This window comes from Acomys russatus, chromosome 2, assembly GCF_903995435.1.
Source record: "Acomys russatus chromosome 2, mAcoRus1.1, whole genome shotgun sequence".
In the NCBI taxonomy this organism is placed as follows: domain Eukaryota; kingdom Metazoa; phylum Chordata; class Mammalia; order Rodentia; family Muridae; genus Acomys; species Acomys russatus.
Genome location: NC_067138.1, coordinates 70208492 through 70213912, shown reverse-complemented (window position 1 = coordinate 70213912; position 5421 = coordinate 70208492). Strand labels below are relative to the sequence as shown.

The 5421-nt window shown below is 45.0% G+C and overlaps 1 pseudogene; it reads right to left on the bottom strand.

Moving 5' to 3' along the window:
• Window positions 1-959: 959 nt before the first annotated feature.
• Window positions 960-1204, bottom strand: LOC127198461 (MICOS complex subunit Mic10-like; annotated as a pseudogene).
• Window positions 1205-5421: the final 4217 nt, after the last annotated feature.

The window sequence follows — 5421 nt, the reverse complement described above, 5'->3', positions numbered from 1 at the left end:
CTAATCAGCAGCAGCAGCCAACCCTTTCTCTGTTTTGTTCTGTTCTGTTCTGTTCTGTTTGCAAGACAGGGTTTCTCTGTGTAGCCCTGGCCTTCCGGAACTGCCTCTGCAGACCAGGCTATCCTTTAACCCAGAGATCTACCTGCCTCTGCTTCCCAAATGCTGGGATTAAAGGACTTAGGTCACCATGCCCTGCAACCAACCCATTCTTGATCAACAACTGCAGTTAAGTGTGTTATGAACAATCTATATGGGACACTTCTATCACAAACTATCAGGGTTGCAACCGAAGCAGGCAGGAAAGAAGGCTGTGAACTGTACCAATGTCACAGTTGATCTTTATTGAGAGTTGATCTTTATTTTTTAGATTAATTCTTACTATTTTTTTTTTTTTATTAAAGACGGGGTTTCTCTGTGTAGCCTTGGCTGGCCTGGAACTCAATTTGTAGACCAGGCTGGCCTTGAACTCACAGAGATCTGCCTGCCTCTGCCTGCCGAGTGATGGGATTAAAGGTGCGCACCACCCCCAACTGGCTTCTTACTAGTTTTGATTGTGTGATTGTGTACATGTGAGTGCAAGTACCCAAAGAGACCAGAGCAGCATTGGATGCCTCTGGGGCTGAAATCATGAGCAGTCAGGAACAGCCCAAGTTGGTGATGGGAACCAAACATGGGTCCTCTGGAAGACCATATATGCTCTTGACCACTGAGCCATTTTTCCAGCCCAAGAATTTATATTTAAATGCTAAACATACAAAACTATGAGTTGAACACTATGTTTCCCCCCCACTTCATCTCCTTACAATTTCCAAACAGAAAATACAAAAGACTTGGTGGCTAGAGTTGAAAGTATTGCTGGTGGCACTGTCACAGGTCAGTGTGCACTGCAGGGCACTTCAGTATTCCCGAGGAGTAAACATTGTTTCTCTTTCCTCCGGCGGGGGTGTTCTTGGCATAAGTCACTGCTCTTTGATATATTTTCAATGTAGACAATATGGAGCTTTCGAACCATGCCGACAGTTGGAGTAGGCCATCCCCAGTGCCATGCCAGAACCATGAGGTATGGCCACATTCTTCTTTTAAAGAAGGCGAGAAAACACCCTAATCCAAAACTAGTACCTAGAGTCATCACGTCAGCCAAGTCGGCCATGCGCCTCTCCCACTTCCTGCCAAGTTCAGACTCTGATGAGCTTCTCGTTATCATATATGTTCTTAGTATGTGAACAAGGGTTTATACACATATGTATATAAATGTGTGTATGTATATAGAAACGGGGCATATGCCAGAATAACCTTGAAATTGTCAAGTAGCCAAGGATATCCTGAGCTTTTGATCCTCCTGCCTTCACTGCCCAGGTGCTGGGATGATAGACATATTCTACCGCATATGAGTATATTGTTTAAAGCAGTTAAGAGACTATAAAAGGCTGGGCATGGTGGCACACGCCTTTAGTCCCAGCACTCGGCAGGCAGATCACTGTGAGTTTGAGGCCAGCCTGGTCTACAAAAGCAAGTCCAGGATAGCCAGGACTATTGCACAGAAAAACTCTGTCTTGAAAAACCTTAAAGAAAAAAAAAAAGACTATAAAATCATCCAGGCCTGGTGGCACATGCCTGTAATCCCAGCACTCAGGGAGGCAGAGGCAGAGAGGCAGGAAGATCACTGTGAGTTCAAGGCCAGCCTGGTCTACAAAGCAAGCAAGCCCAGGACAGCTAAGGTTACATAGAGAAATCCTGTCTCAGAAAAGAAAGAAATTATAATATTATTTACATAAATATTACTTAGAAATATATATTAAGAAAACAAAAAACAGTAAATCTACCTCAAGTCATTTGTTCTGAACAGAGCGTGCACACACACACACACACCACACCACACACACATACCTCCTAGTAGCTTATAACATAAGCCTTGCAGGAGGAAAATGCCAACAATTAACACAATTTTTTTTACTGGTTTATGAACCACAATTATTTTTGTTTTGTTTTGTTTTTTGTTTTTTATTTATTTATTTATTTATTTTATTAATTTATTCTTGTTACATCTCAATGTTTATCCCATTCCTTGTATCCTCCCATTCCTCCCCCCCCCATTTTTCCCATTATTCCCCTCCCCTATGACTGTTCCTGAGGGGGATTACGTCCCCCTATATATTCTCATAGGGTATCAAGTCTCTTCTTGGCTACTTGCTGTCCTTCCTCTGAGTGCCACCAGGCCTCCCCCTCCAGGGGACATGAACCACAATTATTTTAAAATTATATAAAACCCAGGCCTACTTGGGCTGGAGAGATGGCTCTACAGTAAAGAGCACGTACTGCTCTCACAGAGGACCTAAGTCTATTCCCAGCACCTCTATCAGGTGGCTCTCAACCCCCTTAGCCCCAGCTGGAGGTGTTGTGATGCCTCTGACCTCTGCTGGTACCTTCACTCATGAGCACACACACACAGGCACATACACGTAATTAAAAATAATAAAATCAAACTAAAAAAAAAAAAGTGACTCCCTTTGGAAACTATTTCAATTCAACTATTTTTTAAATGTTTTCAAATATAAGCAGAAAGAAGCTATTAACAGACTTGGTTAATGAAAAAACTGCTAATTATGCTCAGACACTACTGCTTAGATGCATCTTAATAAATAGCTTCAGTTTACAGATGAGGGCACTGCAGAGCTCTGCCTTGGGGCCTTTAATCTCTGACACTGTCTTTAGTGTTAGCATTCTGTGAGTCCGTGTGTGACCCGGCAGGGCACTGGAGCCTCTCTGTTATCATTTTTTTATCTGTAAAATGGGGAAGGCCATCCATCTGCCCAGGGCTGCTCCTCTCCATAGGACTGTCATGTCCTGGCACACTCTTCTGAGAATCATGCAAAGATGCTGAGTGTGTGCCTCTGTGGTTTTCCTGAGGGCTCTGGGCCCTTAGAAATGATGTCGGTCTGCAACAAGCAGGAATCCGCTTCCTTTCAGTTTGCCTCATTTCCTTGGTTCCAAGGAACAAAAAGAGATAATTCTGAGCATGACTCAGTTTAGAAAACATTGCACGAGCCTGGCGTGGTGGTGCAAGCCTTTAATCGTAGCACTCGGGAGGCAGAGGCAAGCGGATTGCTGTGAGTTCGAGGCCAGCCTGGTCGACAAAGTGAGTCCAGGATGGCCAAGGCTACACAGAGAAACCCTGTCTTGAAAAACCAAAAAAAAAAAAGAAAAAGAAAAAAAGAAAACATTGCACAACTGATGGGAGAGATAGCTGATGCTGGCAAGGACAGCGGCTTGTATCTTAAGGACACCTAGTGTGCAGGGCAGGCTGGAACTGCCTGTTAGCAGGCATCCACCAGATAAGACTGCTCGGACAGTGGTTTAAGCCAGTAGAGAGTCTTTATTAAATGGTGGGCTACTATACTGGGTGTTCAGGATCCCAGTGTAGCTCTGAATCGTCCTCAGGGTGGGCTTTTAAAGACAAAAATCATGTTTTGGGTTGACAAACTTAGTTTGACAGATTTAGTTAAACAAACAAAACAAAACAAAAAGACCCCAAAACACATTTAGCCAGAAGCCAAAAAAGTAAGTTTAGTACATTTAGAGACTTTCCCAGAACTATAGTTTTTGATGGATTAGGTCTTTGTTTTCATTTTGGCTGGTGGCGCTGCATGCTAAATGGTACTTCCATCATGGAGTCAGTTGTGCTAAGGTCTGGGGCCCTGTTACACTGCCAGCACCCATGCAAGAAGCAAAAAAATCTGGATTTGTCATTATGTGCCTGTGATCTCAGGGCTGGGGTCAGAGACAGGTAGATGCTAGGGACTCAGTTAGCCAGCTAGGCTGGCCAAAACCGGAGCTTCCAGTGTCAATGGAAACCCCCATCTCAAATAACAAAATGGAGACTGACAACTGACTAAGACATCCTCATACCAGCCTCTGGCCTCCACATGTGCCCATGACAGTAAGAACCCCAGCATAAATACATGTATATCACACACACACACACACACACACACACACACACACACACACACACACGTGTGAGGGGAGACAGGTGAAATTAGTGTATTGGTTAACTAATGTAGCCAAAATGCCATTAGTCATGTAATTGAGATAAAATTGAAGAGTAAACAGTTATAGTTATTTTTAATAATAGGCCTTTAAAATGCAACGCGCTTCACCTTTATGGCACCGCTCAATTTGGACTAGCCACATTTCAGGTAACTGAGAGTCACATGCAGCTAATGACTACCTTACTAGGTAGCCAAGTGCCCTTGTGGTGAAAAACCACATCGCTTTGGTTTGATTTGGTTTTAATAGGAATTGGCCACTAGGTGGCGACGGTGCTCGCTCTGAGCCGCACTTGAGAAAAATGCCTGGTGGGAGGAGAAGGACCAGGCAAGGCCTGTCCTTGCTTCACCCCACTGTTCCCCGAGATGACAGCAGTGTGGTCCCGCACAAACTTCCTGGAACACAATATGTGGTCTCTCAGACCCGCATGGGTGGCCGGAGCAATGGCGTAGTTGGTCTGAGCCAAACAGCAGAGCTGGAATGCCAGCTGGAAGCCGCTGCCTTTGAGCTCTGTCAGACAAACTTCTCTCTCAAGTTCTACTTAACACTTTAGCTATCCCAATCGCTGCTGTCGGGTTTTATTAGAAGACAGCACGTGCACTCGTGACCCACTTCTTGGAGAAACAGGGTGGGGGGTTGGGGTGTAGGGGAGTGGAGGGTGGGGGGATTTTAGAAAGAAAACATGAAGCCTACTCACCGCATAGGACATTTTAGCTGGGAGTCTTTCTTGCCTAAGTCTTGCAAGCTAGGTCGAATCCTTTTCTTTGCTCTCTTATAGAAGGCTATAGAAACGTGCCACAGATGTACTGCACACGTAAGAATCCTTGGTCCCAAAATGTGGCATGCTCAGTTTTACCCCACGACAGAGAAGTCCATGTAAATGTCGCTGTTTTTACACAGCCTCGGCCCAGTGAATGGGCCAAGATTCTGAATACTCATATCCTCTCCCTGCGCAGTACAAAAAGCTAGTGGGAGAGACGACACAGACCAGGGGCTGCATCGATGCTTTGATCTGTTGAGAGCAGTCTCCTTAAAGCAGCGGTCCTCAACTTTCCTAATGCTGTGACCTTGTAATACAATTAGAATTTCCACTGCTGCTTTGTAACTTTAATTTTGCTACGGTTATGAATTGTAATGTAAACAACGCCCGGACGTGCAGGATATCTTGAGACCACCGTGAAAAGGCCGTTTGAACCTTTCCAGGGGGTCGCGACCCACAGGTTGAGAGATGGGTACCCAGGGTCCCAACATTCAGAAACTGATAGGGGCCACTCCTAATGGGGGGACTGAACAGAACACCTGCTACCATGTGTGAAAGAAGTCACCATGTGAGTCCCTACAACTTACCTTCCCTGATGAAGAGGCTGGTGGCCC